Below are 18,026 nucleotides of genomic sequence, written 5' to 3' on the forward strand. Positions count from 1 at the left end.
CTTTTTATAAAGAAATTAGACGAAAATAAAAAGCTGGTGACGCCAAATCAAGTCGACGATCCAAGCTTCGGTTAGGTTAGGTTTGGTTTGGTTAAGTTAGGTTAGGTCAGCCTAACTTAACATATCATATTTATTCATTACTAACGTATTGCCAGGAAGCTTTCTGAAGCTTGTGTAGCTTGTGGTAGCTTGTGGTAATTAGACGGACCCGTTCACACGTACTTAATGGCGGCTATTTATCTAGGCAATTAACCCGTTAACAGTTCGACACCACTATGTCTGGGTACAGTATTAGTTATGTAATTGGGGTAATGGGTTAATAGCCTACCATATCTTGCACATCTCCCCTTACCCGTTGGCTCTATTCAGTCATGTTCAGGATGTACAGTATCACTTCAGGTGTCCTATTTATCCACCTAGTAGTAGACGGACTATTCATGCTCGTTGACTATTGGTTATTCATGTTGACCAGACCACACACTAGGTGAAGGGACGACGACGTTTCGGTCCGTATTGAACCATTCTTGAGTCAATTCTCACAATCGACTTGAGAATCGTACCAGGACGGATCGAAACATTGTCGTCCCTTCACCTTCTAGTACGTGGTCTGGTAAAAATTCTTCGGCCACGTCGTGACTCATCGCCCGCAGTTGTTATAAATGTTAACCAAGTGAATTCCCATTATAATATGCTTATTGATTCGTTATTACTTACTAATCACCTGCTTCAGGTATTAGGCATGACAATTATAAAAATAAGTGATTAGATTATAATTAGTAATTGGTCAAGATCATTGCAGAAATAATTCTCATTCAAATGAGTTTTTGTTACAAAACAAACCTTGCATACTAACAGCTTTATTAAATATGCATTTATGTAACTAACTTAACCACTAGCATGTTCTTGTGCATATTTTTAAAATTACAAAATCCTCTAATTGCACTGACTTGTAGAGTAAGAACTGTGGCTAGGTTTCCATTGTTGTATTGCTATACTGTAGAGTACTGTTAATGCAACTTGCCTATTTTTCAGGTGTTCAATCTCAATCCAAAAAATGAGGTTTTTGGCTCGTCCATCCCTATGGCAGACAGACGGTTGCTGGCCATGTTTGAGTTGCTTTCACGTCGCTTGGATCAAATGGAGCATGGGGTGGGTATACCACTATATGATGGATGTAGATTAGGATTGGTATTATGGGGCACTTTAAAAAGCTGTAGCATGGGGTGGGGGGAAAGTATGGTAGGAGGATCAGGGAAGGCTTGGGTAAACATGGAGGGTTTTTGGCTTCTTTATAGCATGTCACATTGTCACATGTATACTAGTAAACATAGGAAAGATGATTAAAGTTTCCACTGTTATTAGAGTAACTAATTTTTTTGTTAGTATATATTATTTGTAGTGGACATGTAGCACACCTGTTCAAAAAGGCAGTTACCCATTTATGGGAATTATTATAAATACCAATGGAAGGTTTTATAACTGTTAAATATGTAATCTTTAAGCAGTACTTGTATAATATCATTGTTACCATAGGTTCATGGAGTTACAAATTCGCTGCGAGATGTAGCTACTGGACTGCAAGATCTGGTGCGGTGGGAAATTGCCCTCAACAGTATGGAGGACTGTATCAGGCCCATAAACACGCTCTACAACAAGTTCCTACTTTACCAGAAGCTCAAGCATAAGGTATATTTTTTCTCCTTGTTAACTACAGTAGTTAACAAGGAGAAAACAGTTAACAGCTTTCATACCTCATTTACCCTATGAGGTATGAAAGCTGGCAAAGGTGTCAAAATTGGTTTGCTCATTGTTTCTAGCAAATGTGTGGCGTTTTGTAGCAGTGATAACATGTAGTTTGCTTTGGTATAGGATGTTTTGAATTTTTCCTCGCTGTTAGTTTGGGATAAATACAAAGAGTATTGAACAAATCCATAAGAGCATGATGAGGGTTTGAACCTACGTCTGGGATGATCCCAAATGCTCCTTAGTAGACTGCGCCACAACATGGTTAGAAGAATTGCAACCTAGAGTGCTACTTGCATATTGAAGTAAGGGCAAAGAGGTAGAACATTTGATTGACAGAGCCTGGGTGCATGGGGAATTGTGTAAAACCCCAGTTTGTGTTTCGGAGAAGCTGCGGGAGCCTCGTGAGGGCAAGTAGCACTCGAGGTTGCAATTCTTTTAACCATGTCATGGAGCAGTCAACTAAGGCACGTCTAGGATCATCCTGGGTGTAGGTTCGAACCCTCGTCATTGCCCTTGTAGATTTGTTCATTTGATACATCACACTATTGTGATTTGTGTGTACTAAGAGTATTGCTATACAGTATAATATTTACACTGTAATGTCATACTGCAGCTACTAGGTCTAAAACAAACTTTCTCAACAGATAGAGGACCACACACTGGTGGATTTTGCCAACTCCGTAGTAGTCTCATGACTCGCATTCAGTAATGTCAGTCTATGGTTCACCTGCACACTTTGGCAGCACCCTGAGGCTGCTCAGAGGGTCAACTCGCCTTTATTCGCACATTTACTGGTAATACATTCCCCATTTTGATCTAAGCTGTACTTGTTTAATTGTTAAACTTTTAATCATATGACTGAGTTTGCATACTTTAGCATGAATAGCTAAGCATCCTGCATTGTGAGGGAAGGAGGGGATAAAATGAAGGGTAGGGGTAAATGGGACATAAAAAGGTAAATATAATGGGGATGGGGAGGTAAATTTATTTATTTATTTATGCATATACAAGAATGTACATAAGGAATGTGAGGATACAAATATGGTAATTACAGTCTTGTAAAGCCACTAGCACGCGCAGCGTTTCGGGCAGGTCCTTAATCTAAGAAAATTTTAAGGAGGTAAATACTTGCAAAATTATAGACAAAAAATAACAGATTACATGAAATGAAAAAAAAGATGAGAGAAAATTGTAGGTACAGTATATTAAAGCACATAGGTAGCTAAGATTGATTGCAATGACAGCTTGAATGGTAGTTGACAAAAAAATTGGTAGGCATAATACAGCAGAAACAATATAAGATTGGTTGCAATGACAGCTTGAATGGTAGTTGACAAAAATTGGTAGTCACAATACAGCATATGGCTAGCACATAAAAGAAGACAGCAATGAACACAATGATAAGGTTGTTTGAAATTACATAAAAATTAGGAGATTGGGTAACACTAGGTACAGAGCAAATTTAAAGCTCAGTGTAGGAAACTAAGAAGATGAAGTTAGGTACTTTTTGGTTTTGCTTTTAAATAAGGCAAAAGTTTTACAGTTTTTCAATTCACTAGGGAGTGAGTTCCATAAACTAGGTCCCTTAATTTGCATAGTGTTTACACAGATTAAGTTTGACCCTGGGGATATCAAAGAGATATTTATTTCTGGTGTGATGATAATGGGTCCTATTACATCTGTCCAGGGAGAGTTTCAGAGCATGGTTTGCATTTAAGAACAGGGTTTTGTAAATGTAGTTGACACAAGAGAATGTGTGGAGGGAGTTAATATTTAGCAAGTTTAGGGATTTAAACAAGGGAGCTGAGTGTTGTCTGAAAGCTGAGTTAGTTATCATTCTGATAGCAGATTTTTGCTGTGTGATGATGGGCTTAAGGTGGTTTGCAGTGGTAGACCCCCATGCACAGATACCATAATTAAGATAGGGGTAAATTAGTGCATAATATAGTGAGAGGAGAGCAGAGTTAGGAACATAATATCTGATTTTGGAGAGTATACCAACTGTCTTAGAGACTTTCTTAGTTATGTGTTGAATGTGGGTGCTGAAGTTGAGTCTCTTGTCTAGGAATAGGCCAAGAAACTTGCCATCATCTTTATTACTAATGTTAATGTTGTCTATCTGTAGCTGAATTGCATTTGATGATTTGCTTCCAAATAAGATGTAGTAAGTCTTTTCGATGTTTAATGTTAGTTTGTTCGTTGACATCCATAAGTGGACTTTTTTTAATTCATTATTCACAACATTATTTAGTGTATGTGGGTTGAGGTTTGAATAGATAAGAGTAGTATCGTCAGCAAATAGTATAGGTTTGAGAATATTAGAGACATTAGGCAGATCGTTTATATATATAAGAAATAGAAGAGGTCCTAAGATGCTGCCCTGTGGCACTCAAACGGTAATTGGTAGAGTGGACGAAGTTGTATCATTGATGGTTACATATTGGTGTCTGTCACTAAGATAGGATCGGATGTAGTCAAGGGCAAGGCCTCGGATTCCATAATGCTGGAGTTTAAGTAAGAGGTAGTTGTGATTAACAGTATCAAAGGCTTTTCTTAGGTCAATGAAGAGTCCAATCGGAAACTCATTTTTGTCAAGGGCTGAGTAGATAACGTCAAGGAGACTAATGATTGCATCGTTGGTGCTCTTTTGGGACCGGAAGCCAAACTGGCAGGGGCTGAGTATGTCGAATTTTACGAGGTAGGAATAGAGCTGTTTGTAAATAATCTTTTCAAATATTTTTGATAGAATGGGTAGATTTGATATTGGTCTATAATTGTTTGTCCGCCGGATTGCCTCCTTTATGGACTGGCGTTACTCTTGCTTTTTTGAGGATATCAGGGAAGGTGTGACACTCTATAGATTTGTTGAACAGTAGTGCTATGGGTGGGGCAAGGGCATGGGAGGCTCTCTTGTACACAATGGACGGAATTTCACTGGTGTTCCCTGCCTTGGTTTTTAGAGAGTGTATGATGGACACAACATCTGCCGGGCTGATTGGTGAAAGGAGAAGAGAGTTTGGATAGCTGCCTGAGAGATATGTGTTAATATGTGTCTGAGTCTGTGGGATTTTACTGGCAAGATTAGCACCAACCGATGAAAAGAAACTATTAAATTCATTTGCCATTTCATTTAAATGTGAGTGAATAAGATGAGAAAGGGGAGGGGGAGGGGGTGAGGATGTGCAACAGGCAGGATAAGGGAGCTGGTTAAAGTGCATGATTAGAATAAGTGGTGTATGTAACTGCATTCTGTTTAACATGCTAATTTAAGAGGCATGGTAGTTGAAAAACTTAGCCCAAGCTCATATATGGACAAAATAATCTTCTGTATTAAATCAGGTCACCCAAATTTGGGAGGTAGATGAATTATGCACTGTTAGTAGCTATAACTTGTTTGTATTTAATAAAATAATTGGCCAAAGTTTCATAAATTGGCCATAGTAATTGTGTGAACCAGAATTAAAAACTTAATTTAGTTGTTGAAACGAAGTTATGAAGATTGATTTAATGTACTGAAAAGAAATGAGAGATTTTATGGAAATTAGTAAAAGGTCGTGGAACAATTTTTATTTTGTATGGTGAGGATGTTTTTATGTACTTTTTTCAAATTTCTTGTTCAGATTATTATGTAATGTACCTGCACTTTTTTTTTTTCCCCTCATTTCTAAAAATCTCAAACATCAAATTCCTTCAAACAGTTATCTGCTGGAGTGACAAATGACCCTAAAAATGCATACAGCCTGTCTGGGAGGGTCACAGTCAAAAACGCCTTTCAGAACTTGCTGAGGAGTATCATTGAATGGCAGAATCAGCCTTCATCTCGAGCAAGTTTGTTTGTCATGCTGCATGATGCTCTCAAAGTGAGTTGTGTATTATACTTGAATATTCACAATACTGTACAGCATTTGGAAAAAATGCTAGCTTGGTATATGGTACTTTTGAGAATTATGAAGACCATTTAGAATTTTTATTTAAAAACATTTAATTAACCCAGTGTCTGGACAGGCAGACGGTGTACATACACATGTTAGCCTTATTCTGAGGTCGCCCCCCCCCCCCCCCCCCCCCCACAAGATTGAACTATTGACCCTCCCCAGGATGCAACCCCACTAAAGGCTGACTTAACTCCTGGGTATTTATTTAGTGCTCGGTGAATAGGCCCATTAGGTGATGGGAAATGTGTCCAGCCATTTTTGTCTTGCCTAGGATTCAAACCTAGAGATGTTAATATCTTCAGTAGTAAGTTTTGTTACATACCAATACTGTATCTTATGGAAGCTACTCTTGTACAATATGTGCAAAAATGGAAATTAACTTAGAACACTTGGGTTTGTTCTTGACTCTCACTAGAGAATTCTGGGTTCGAATCCCAGGAAGGACAGAAATGGTTGGGTGCATTTACTATCACCTAATGCTCTGTTCACCTAGCAGTAAGTAGGCATCCAGTTATTCAGCTTGTTGTGGGGTTGCATCCTGGGTGGGGGTGGGGGGTAACCTAAATATAAGCTTAACATGTGTATAATATACACTGGCTGCCTATCTCCATACACATTGAATTATTTTTCATATGAACGTAATAGAAATTTATATGAAAGGAATATAGTGTTTGCATCCTTTGATTTGATCATTAATTTAAAAAAAATGTATTGTAAATTGAGTGTACAGTAGTGTTTTCCAATAGGATATTCAGACTAAGGCTTTCCCTTTTTCCCCCTTCCACTTGTGTTATGGCCTGAAGGGGTTGGGGCTTATGGAACTTAAACCTCCAAAGAGAGCTCGGGTTGTTGCACCAGACTGTTACTTGTGTACAAGCGGAAAAAGGTCCCCCAACCACTCTGCCGGAAGAGACAACCGACCTCGGCAGCCACACTCGCGCTACCGACAGTCGACCAGCAATGAACATTGGAGTGCTTGAAATTTACTCAGATCACCCTGTATGCCTCTTGATCTTGGAGTGGGGTTCAGCATCACATACTTAGGGGGTGCGGCTCCAACACTGACCTCGTTGTACTGTGTACACACCCTACTTGAGCTGCCATGACTCCCCACTCTCTCCGTTTGATATGATATCCTAAGTCCCCCCCTTTCTGGGGGGAGCCCCTTAGGCTCTCCGGAGCTTATCCAGGCTGATATGCTAATGTCAGACTTTGGCATCAGTCATGTGTCTGGAGTTCTATGGGCCTACCAGGGACCACGAGCCAGAACCTGGCCCCCTCAGAGAGGCAAGGGGAGCAATGGCCTATAAAAACCCCCGTGTGGTTCTGTCTGCCATCGACCAGGTCAGGCACCCAGAAAGGTAAGCGTCCCAAAACAATCCAATATTCTGGTGAAAATTGCTACCACAAGTCAAACGGGTGGATAGAACTCCCCTAAAGAATTGAGCAAACGATCATGTCGCCGCACCGCTGTCTGTGCAACTCCCCCCCCTCCCCGGGAAGGGGAAGCCCCAAACCTACCGCACTGGCTATCCACCATCAGCTCTTCGGCTGATGCTAAAGGTTAAGGTCATGTGCTCTGGCTCCGGTGGTTGTTTCAGTACTGTACCTGGTGTGGTGACTTCTTCTTCTAGGTGGTACGTGAGCCGGGAGTGATTCTCCAGTACTCGGGCTGCATGTGCCTAGGGTTTCCTTCTCTAGGTGCCCTGTAAGTACTGCCCTAGGGGCTTGGGGCCACCTTCCACAAGTACCTTGGGTTCTGCCTCTGCTAGGCCGGTTACTGCTTGGTTTTCGGCACCGTGTGTGCTCGGGTGTTCTGTCTCCCTTGTTCGCCTTGGGGTAAGGGGCAGTTTTGCACTGGTGGGGTGCAGGGTGCTGCACAGCTTGTTTTCACCAATCATGGCGGCCGGCTCTGTTCCGCCTGGGTATGCTGTCCTCATGCGGGATTTTCTTTTTCTTTGTCTGGTGGTGGGGGGGGGAAGGTCTGCCTCTGTTCTTGTCCCCTGTGTACCGAGTATTCTTCCTTCAGGTGGTTCCCCCCTACTAGGTCCCCGTGAGTGTACATGTCCCGGGGGTTCAGTTCTTAAAAGGTCGTTTGGTAGCTTTGGGTGCCGGTTAGCAGTACCCTGCCTGGGATTACCTGAGCGTGAGTCCTCTTATAGCAAATGCTCAGGACCCTGGGAAACCCCTGGGGGCGTGCGGGTCCGATGGCGGTGACCCCGGAGTCCCCCCTCGCTTCCAGCAAGTTTGAGGGTTACTCTGCCCCCTTGCCTCAGGGTGACTGTCTTTGCCTCCGTCTGCTGTCTGTGGGGTCGGTAACACCTTCGGCCCGGAGTCCTGCGAGTTTTGTTGCTTGTCACTCGGTTACCCAGTCTTGTGCTGACTGTGGGTGCAGGCAGCACGGGCATTGTACGTTGAGCTTCGCTTGTGGCAACGCTCTCGGTTGTTCCTCACAAACCCCGAGGCTGCCCCGCTTTGGTTGGTGTTGGGGCTTGTGGGTGCTGGTTGCTTCGGTTCTTTTCATGCCCCCTTGTCTTTTCCCTGTTGATCTAATCTGGTCCCCCCCCCCCCACCCCGTCCCTTCTCTACCTGCATCCGGCTCCTTACCGTCTGTGGGTTCGAGGCGGGGTCGTTGGTTTTTTGGCTCCCTTAGTTTTTTTTTTTTTTTTTTTTTTGTGGCTGCCCCGGTTTTTTTCTTGAGGCCGGGGCTTTGGGGGGACAGCTCGGCCCCGGGGCCTGCCATGTGGGTTCCCGAGGCTGGGGAGGGGCTGATTTGGGGGGGCCTAGGGGCCCTGTTGGACCCTGCGGGGGTTTTTGTACCCTCTAGGCGGGGCTTGCGGTTATGCTGAGTGGGGTATTTTCCTCACCCCCTCATTGTAAGAGTTTTTAGGTGTCAGCCCCTCCCCGGGCTCGGTTCCTTGTCCCTCGAGTCGGTTGGTTCCGTCCTGTAGGTGGGTGCTCAATCTACAAGCAGTGCTGAACAGAGCCAAACTGGCACACAAAGGCTGGTAGAGCACAGCATGGGGATCACCAGTTTGTCACCAGCAATACCATCACTGAGCAACACAACCTCTGATCTGTCTGGGGCCAGTCATTTCTCCAAACACTCGAGTTACAGCAGGTCGACTCTAAGCTGACTGCTGCCAGCCCATGACCTGACATAACTTTTCACCTGCATTCTACAGCTTCATTTTATGGCTCGCCTTGTCACTATGGGATTGTACCATACATTACTGTAACCATTATAGCAAATTTATTATTAACCATATTGTGTGTACTGTTAGGCCAAAGAGTTAAGACCACCCCCTAGTCTGTCAAATTATACAAAAATTGTAGGTGGGCAACCAACGTTAAAATAATTTGGAGTAATTGGAAGGCTTGGAAAGTGGTAGCAAATGTTACTTGGGACATTGAAAATGTACCTTGGGAATTGGAGGTTATTATTTAGACAAATATAATAAGGCATAGGGGTACTTGACTCTTTGGAATTGTAGATAATGTATTAGACTTCGTGGGTCCCCCAGTAGAATAAAAGTTTAATTTTGAAGTTAAGGTAGCATTCCTAATGTAAGTCAGATACATCAATGCACTAATCATAGTACAGTATTGTACTGGCAAGATTTTTACATTTAGAACTTTTCATGCATTTCCAGAAAAGTGGTGGATGTCTGCTGCATCAATCACCTCAACAGCTAATGACTGGTCTCCACCAGCTGGTGTCACTCGCACAAACTCGAGGATTTATCATGCTAGAATTTGCTTGGATGTTACTTAGAGTGCATAATGAAGGCAAGTTCCATAAAATCATTACTGTACTAATTATTTATTATTTAAAAGGCATTAACCCCTGCACTGAACACCTGTTATAAAAATGCTGTTCTGTAGGTGGTGTAACACCAGGCAACTAAAATCATTCCAGAGCAAATTCATTTCTTGTATCGGGAACAGTTGAGGGCCACAGGGCTAACACTGCAAACCAGGCATAACAGGGCAGATTTCATCAAAACCTTTAAAATACTGAACAATTTGGAGGGTGTTGATCTGGACAAATTCTTCAAAAGGTTGGATGTAACACGAACGAGGAGCAACGGTTTCAAGCTCAGACACATTGTAGGACTAAGAAAGAGATGCTTTTTCACCCATAGGGTTATAAACCCATGGAACTGCCTATCTGCTGAAGTTGTAAATCCCCAAAATTCTGCTGGGTTTTAAAATACAACGGGGGAAAAAAATAAGGTCAAATGGAAGGGTGGAGTGGGGTTGGGGGTTGACAAGCCGCCAACTTCCAGTCCTTGTCGAGGCCATTGGTATTAGTGGCTTTCGGGTAAATTTTAACAGAAACCTGGCTAGGTAAAGACCATACACAACTTTTCAACTTGGCTAATTAGAGCCATTCACAGCTGTAGGTCTAACAAAGAAGGTGGCACAGCTATATACTACCAAGATACCTTCATCTGCAACAGTGTCATTAGTGATAGAGATGACTACTGTGAATTTATTTTTGCTCAATTTTCAATTAAATCCCTTAAATCCTCCTTGACTATTGGAGCCATTTATAGATTTCCCAATACTAACATGGCTGCATTCACAGATAACTTGAATCTTATCAAAAGCAACCTCAACAAAAATCTCTCAATTCTGGGGGGTGACTTCAATATTGACCTAGGGCAACAAAATAGACTTCAAGTTGACTATTTCCTTAATGGCATGAATTCCTGTATGCTCATCCTAGCAATCACCAGGCCCACCCGATTCACTCAAACATCCGCTACTACCCTGGATCACTTGTGGAACAACATAACGGCTCCCCTCACATCTGGTATAATCAGTCAGAACAAGTGACTACTATCCTACCTTCCTTGTATCAAACATGGCCATATCACCAGCAGCTAACACGAAAATTACCTTTAGGTTACACAGTGAAGCAGCAATAGGCAATCTCTCAAATGCCCTCCTCAATATAAAATGAGAATCAGAATTTAATAATAAACAGGATATAAATTCCTTAACTAGCCTCTTCCTTTCCAAAATCCTAAGCTTTTACAATACTTGCTGTCCTTTCCTCACCAAGCAAGTAACAGGCAAAAGGTTAAATAATCCTGGCTCACTAATGGCATACTCAATGCAATCGACATGAATATGAAAAAAAAATTACGATTGGCCTAGTTGCAAAAGTACTGTAGTTAAGAGGTACTCATCAGTGCTTACCAGTATAACAAGAGCAGCAAAGCGTTCCTTTTATGAGAACAGATTCAAAGAAGCAAAAGGCAACATGGAAAGCACATGGAGAGCCGTCTCTAACATTCTAAGAGCTAAATAGCATTCACATAACAAGATAAAAATCTCCAAAGGATGGTTCTACACCTGCAACAGACCTTGAAACAGCAACTGAATTTAATAGCTTCTTTTCATAGATTGGTGCTAACCTTGCCTGAAAAATCCCACAGACCCAGACACATGTTGCCACATACCTTTCAGGTAGTCATCCAAACACACTTCTCCTCTCACCGATCATCCCTTCAGATGTTGTCCATCATTCACTCACTAAAATCCAAAGCTGGGACCATTAGTGACATTACCATCCATGGTATACAAGAGTGCCTCCCATGCCCTTGCACTACCCATAGCTTTGCTGTTCAATAAATATCTCGTGTCATACTACCCCTGACATCCTTAATTCCTGTGAGCTATAACCCTCTTTCCAGCCCTAGGTGTAACCCTAGTCTTGCTCTCCGATTCACTGGAAAAAATTTTACCAGTCTACTTTTGGACTCATCTTTTTTGTAAACACATTTTTATTCCTCAAGCCACCATTACATCACACTTATTCCTCTTGACACCAGTTTTTTTTTTTTAGTTTAGTTTTTATTATGCACCTCATACCCATCTTGTATGCAGTAGTGGAAAGGGTTAGAGGCACATAATGGGCTCAGGGACTGAACCCCACAATTCATTTAGCCAAGCAAGTTACAACCTTGATAAGATAGTTACAAAATTCAATATAAGTCGTCACATCAACAATGGGTTCGAGATCGACCTAAAGTACAGGTTCTAAATTAAGCAACTGACATATGTGGAGAGATAGTGTCACAATTTGTTTGTCCTGCACACCGCCTTAACACCTTACCACCACACACACACACACACACACACACACACACACACACACACACTTATTCCTCTTACCACCACACGTACTTCTCAAACTTTTTTTTATTTTGCCAATTCTTGATAAAGGTACAGTACAGTATTTATAATGTTCAACATACAGTTGAAAGATGGTACTGTATTGTATGGAGTTGCCACCACTATTCCTTCAATGTAGATTTCTGGCTGCATTTATTCCCATGTATTTTTTCTAACCAGGGTTTTAATTGCACCATTTATTCCTTTCCTGACTAACCCCATTCTTGACTTTAGTTGTACAAATTATTCTTAAAGCGATCACAAATCTCTGGTATTTAAATTGAACAAAACTATTGAGCAGTCACGTAATTCACGTAATTCACTGTTTCGCACATAATTTCCTTCTCTAATCCACTACTAAGACTTTACCTATGTCCACATCCACTTCTAATTCTTTTATCATTTTTGTTTTTCTTAACATTATTTTCCTGTTAAGGGAGCTACTTTATATACTGTAGGTTCATAGTAAGATGACATATTCCAACTACAGTACTTTTATCTGGTCTGTATAGTACTTCTATCTGGTCTGGTTTAAACTCCTCTAACAATTTTACATTGACCCCTCTTGTGGCCAAATTCTTCTATGAATAGAGGATTCATAATAAGCGATGTCACAATCCCGATGCACACTTAAGCTAATATCATGCTGTCGTTTTCTTGCTAATGTAGGAAATGCTTAATTTTTTAATGTAATATATATAGTCTGCATTAATACCCTAATATATCCAAAGCACCTGTGTAAATCATACTGTTTCGATCATATCACAGGTAACTTTACAGCAGAGCATGAAGTTTCAGAGAAACTGTACCTTCAGTACTCTGATGACATCATGAGAGAGGCAAAGAAGGCAATAGTTAACGAATCTCCCGATTTCTTCAGATGTGACCCACGTAAGCACAAAGAGGGCGACACCTATATTCAGTTTACGGAACTATTACAGGTATCCATCTTGATTTTCTCCCTCATTTTCAATTTGTGTCCATGTTTATTAAATGTTTTCCCATCTAATGCTGTCGAATGCTTTAATATATTTATAAGGTACCGTAGTGCATTTTGTAAGTTTGTGTTTATATGGTTCATTGGATAAGTACTTTCTTAAAAAGCTTGGTTGGGTTTTGGGCATGTCCTAAAACTAACAAATTTGAGGTATTCATTGACAATTTGCAACAATTTGGAATTTAAATGAAGGTTACAAGCAGTATAGTTAAAAATGCTTAATCCTTCCACTTTGGGTATAAATTCACATTTATTTATTTATTTATTTATTTATTTATATATATACAAGAAGGTACATTGGGTTTGTGAGAATACATTGAATAGTACAGTATTTACACTCTTGTAAAGCCACTAGTACGCGCAGCGTTTCGGGCAGGTCCTTAATCTAACGGATAATTTTAAGTAGGTAATTTCTATGAGAATTGATAAATGATAAAGATACATTGCAAGAGAAAAATGAGATGAGAGCTTAGTAAGTATATTAAAGCACATTGTTATATTAAAGCTCTGATTGATTACATTGACAGCTTGATTAGTAATTTAAACAAGATTAATAGACACCATACAGCAGATTGACAGCACATATAAGACAGCAATGATCACAATGGTAAAGATGTTCAGATTGGGTACATAACAATTGGGAGACTGGGTAGCAATAGATACAGATAAATAAGATTAATAAACACCATACAGCAGATTGGCAGCACATATAAGAAGACAGCCATGATCACAATGGTAAAGATGTTCAAATTGGGAACATAAAGGTTGGGAGATTGGGTAGTAATACAGTGCAATTTTAAGGCAAAAAGTGAAAAACTATGAAGATGAAATTAGGTACTTTTTGGTATTGATTTTGAATGATGTAAAAGTTGGACAGCTTTTCAATTCAATAGAGAGTTCCATAAATTGGGTCCCTTTATTTGCATAGTGTTTACACAGATTAAGTTTAACTCTGGGGATATCAAAGAGATATTTATTTCTGGTGTGGTGATAATGGGTCCTATTACATCTGTCCAGGAAGAGTTTCAGAGCAGGATTTGCACTTAAGAACAGGGTTTTGTAAATGTAGTTGACACAAGAGAATTTATGGAGTGAGATTATGTTTAGCATGTTTAGGGAGTTAAACAAGGGGGCTGAGTGTTGTCTGAAAGCACTTTTAACTTCAAATGGCAAAAGTAGGCCAAATATTAGTACAGTATTTTTATTTTGCCATGATCCCCAAATATTTTCTATAACTTTGAAAGTTTTTGTTTAATCATCATACAATAGTTATTTTAGGAACATATAGCAAGTCATCAGTGCAAAATTTTACTTAAATGGCACATTTGTTTGCAAGTCTTTCAGGTTAACACAATTTATAGTGAATTTTAGGTTACAAGGTGAACAGTCAATCTTGAGCAAATGAATAAAAAATTACCATGAGTAATTAGTTAACATAATTGATAAAACATTAGTAATAGGGCTAATTACTGAAAGGTACTGGGCTCAATTTCCACTGCGGGACTGAAGTGTTTGGGTAAAATTTAGTTTTGCTTGGTGCTTGGTATACCTAACTAATTAGGTAACCAAAAATTGAACAATTGGTATGGGTTGCTTTTTCAGCCTAGGGAAATGTTTGAGTCGACCTTTGGAGAAGCTTACTAGGATCTCAATAAGCCTAGTAGGTTTATTGTGCCTTCCCTCTAGTCAGGGAAAAAAGCCTTGTTCCCTGATTAAAGAGGATACAATTTGAACTTGCTTACCATATATATAATTTAGCAAATCCATTTCAGGGTTACATTGAAAATGAAGTTGACATGAATGAAGGTGGGTCATGCTCGCAGAACTGTGGCTACTATCGGCACACTAAGAATGAAGGGTGTTACATTCCTGAGACTCAATACTGTGGCAAACAGCGCCGCTGTATGGGCACTATTCATGACTGCCAATATAACTATGCCGACTCCTGGGTATGCCCCTCCCGAAATCCTTACCGAAGGTATGACTCGATCAAGTACGAGAATGGCCTGCTGCTGGGGTCATCTCAGTCATGTGGGAGGCCTCTCTGGAGGGTACAATCATGGCAGAGGTTTCTATATCACTGCTCCTACTGCTTCTGTCTCTGTGATGATGGAAACTCCCCCACCAGTGACAGATACATCAGCCTTGTTCCTGCCCTCAGTGATACACGAAATAATATGGTGGGTTTATTTGAAGGAGAGTACCTCTTTCTGCATGCTTAATTTTTAATACATTTATGCCTATTAACTCTAAAGTATTTTTCCACCTTGTTTAAATATGTGCACCATGTTTTAAACTTGATTTGCTTATGGGTAAGTAGGCTTGCTACTTTCTTAATAGTTTCTCTCTGGAAGCTTTTATAGAACTATTGCAAAGCATAGAATTTGTCAAACATTTAGGCACCGATTTGCATTTTTAATGCATTTCACACTAGTTGATGGATCTGCTCACAATTGTTAATGGATTTGATTTGCTCTTTAAAGTTGTTAGGCTAGCATTAAGAAATATTGTTTCTCTAGAGGTATAGTCATAATCTGTACTTTAAAAAAAAAAAAAAAAAGGGTACAGTGTTACGGTGCCCTCTCCTATTTCTTTCGTTTGCCGGCTTAAAGAGTCATATCAGCTCTCCCTACTGATTCTCTGAGGTTCAGGGAGTCTAATGATATATGTGGCGACCAGACCGACTGCCATTTAATGGAATGAGGTTATATTATATGTTGTAAATAAAGGAAGGTTGGCGCCCTGATATAAAATGAAACAGTATCCCCTACGGCAGATATGACCTTGTGGAAGGGACACTATGTCGATCGCGGATTGGCCGACGTTGGTCGCGGGCGACCAATCAGGGCCCGCCATGACGTCACCGAGTGCCCCGGGCGGCGCCAACGTCAGAGTTGTACTGACCGTGGAAGCGACAGGACGCGCCTCGGTCTGCTCTCAAGGATTGGAGGCTCTGCAAGCCTTGTTCAGTGGATTGAGCTGGCCTTCGTTGCCCACCATAGTTATTGGAGACCCTGCGCTTCTGGGAAGCCAAAGAGGAACCAAGTTCAGTGAGCAGAGAAGTGCCCAAACTTGGAAAATAGTCGGCGACGACGCTGGGCGGCGCCGCTGGCTGGACGTTGAGGTCTGGAAGGTGGGCGAGCAAGCTAGCTGTGACTGGGGTCACATCCACTGAGAATCTTGGAAGGACGACACCGTGCCTAGGACAAGGAGCGACGCCCTGTGGGAGAGGCGAGTGTGGGGAAAGATAGTGATTAGCTCAGCGCCCATCGATGAACCAGGATTGGGGCAGCTGAATCTCAGGGATTGGAACGGCGACGACGCGAAGGCTTCACGACACCTGAGGACCTGTGGAACGCCCTGGATCGTCGAGGATCGACCCAAGGAAGCGTGGGAACCTCACACCATCGAGGGACAGGCGTCGTGAGCCAGGAGTGTAAGGTAGATCATTTTTCCCTCCCATTACCCCTTGTATGAGTAGGCTAGTTAGGCCACAATATTTACTTGTGTATGTGGCAGCAAGACTTTATTACTTTAATAGTAGAGTAGGCTGCAAGGCAGCTTGTGTCCAGGACTGTCAGAGAGGACATTGTGTATGGATGGCAGGACAGTGAAGAAGAGGTGCCGACGTGGTGAAGAGGCCCTCCTGTGAGAGTGTGAGACTCCTGTCTTCCTGCCCAGTAGAAGGAGCGTTGGATGGTCGTGGAAGAAGAGGCTGACGATCTCCAGACTCATCATCCATATTCCATATTCATGTATTACTTGTGATTGTGTGTGTGTGTTCATGTAATTTGCGTCAGTAAATCCACACATTTTATTACTGTGTTTGAGTGTGCCTCCATTTGTGATTTTCTCTATGAGCATACATTTCTGGCTACAAACGATATGATACACCCACTGAACTGCATTGCTGGGGTGCAGATATAATAACCCAGCTGGCGACCTTGCTAAGAGGAAGATAGAGAAGACAGGCGGGAAAGGAGTTCCTGCAACCTTTTTTTTTTTGTCTGGCAGGCAAGACTCAGGGAGGTTATGGTTATAGGTAAGCCTGAGTCTTCCTTCACTCCCCCACGGGTCTAGGCCGGAACTGTTAACAGCAATTTCCCCGTGGTTGACTGAAGGGCTTCCAGGGTGAATCAGTGGCACCCCTTTGTGGTGGAAGCAAAGACCTGCGGAGGTGGGCATTGTTGGTCCTCTCTTGTGTGACCAAGGAGACTCCGGTGTATCCAGGGAGTCGGAGGGGCTGAGTATTTGGGCCTTTTGAGCCCCTAGCAGCCGAGTGTTAGCAGAGCCCCGGACCGCCCACCCCCACGTGACAACAGCATGTAGAAATTTTAAAATTATCCCCTTTTATACCTGAGCTACTTCATCCGATGTTTTGTGCCTAAAGTCACGCTTCTTTAAAAATATTTTGATACCAAAATAAACATTCAAACCGTATAAACAATTTTCTAAAAAGAAAACCAGTAATAAACATTCACCATCATTTAACAAGTGGCCAAAGTGAGTGGTTCACTAGGAAGGGGTGGACGAATGAAAGGCACTAACTACCCTCTGAACGAGTGTGAATAGCTTATTAAAATATTAAATTAATAATGGTATGTAAACAGTGCAGTGTCTCATTAATATGAAGACTCTTAATCAACAAATTATTTTAAACATTACAATCATTGCTTTGTTAATGTTCTTTCCTTAGGCTTAATACTTTCCTAAGGTGTTGTAATTAGCAGCTTTGTAAGAGACTACATAAATGCTCTAGTGATATTGGCAATTTAATAAGGTGGTTTTGTTTCCTTCAGGTAGTGATGGGGGTGCAGTTTGTCAAGCAAAGAAAAATTATACATCTTCAGGTACAACAAGGTCAGGCGTTGCCGCAAGGACACGTTAACATGTCCACTATACAATGGGTTGATGTAAAACCCATCAACATTATCAGGTAATGCATTTGCTTTTTTTTTTATACTGGTGGTACGAAATTTACTTCTGACTATACTGTAGTTGGAATTCACAAATTAAACTAGACACTAGCAGGGAAATAGTCGTAGATGGACAAAAATGGCTTGAGCTTCAGGATCTACAAAAGACCTGCTCAGAATGGCTTCATTATGCTCAGTTATATTGAGCAAGTGTTAAATAATAATTTCCTATGTAATTATGCACAG

General features: G+C 41.3%; 1 non-coding gene across 1 annotated transcript in view; it reads left to right on the forward strand.

Moving 5' to 3' along the window:
• The window catches only part of LOC123775260 (uncharacterized), a 55,796-nt gene that overhangs the window by 35,139 nt on the left and 2,631 nt on the right, over nucleotides 1-18,026 (forward strand). The window contains exons 4-11 of the transcript XR_011224116.1: nucleotides 1,033-1,149; nucleotides 1,534-1,686; nucleotides 2,391-2,540; nucleotides 5,458-5,606; nucleotides 9,335-9,470; nucleotides 12,636-12,808; nucleotides 14,637-15,044; nucleotides 17,664-17,800. This is a non-coding gene — a transcript (uncharacterized protein). The remainder of the gene's footprint in view (nucleotides 1-1,032; nucleotides 1,150-1,533; nucleotides 1,687-2,390; nucleotides 2,541-5,457; nucleotides 5,607-9,334; nucleotides 9,471-12,635; nucleotides 12,809-14,636; nucleotides 15,045-17,663; nucleotides 17,801-18,026) is intronic.

This window comes from Procambarus clarkii, chromosome 70 (assembly GCF_040958095.1).
Source record: "Procambarus clarkii isolate CNS0578487 chromosome 70, FALCON_Pclarkii_2.0, whole genome shotgun sequence".
NCBI classification, from domain to species: domain Eukaryota; kingdom Metazoa; phylum Arthropoda; class Malacostraca; order Decapoda; family Cambaridae; genus Procambarus; species Procambarus clarkii.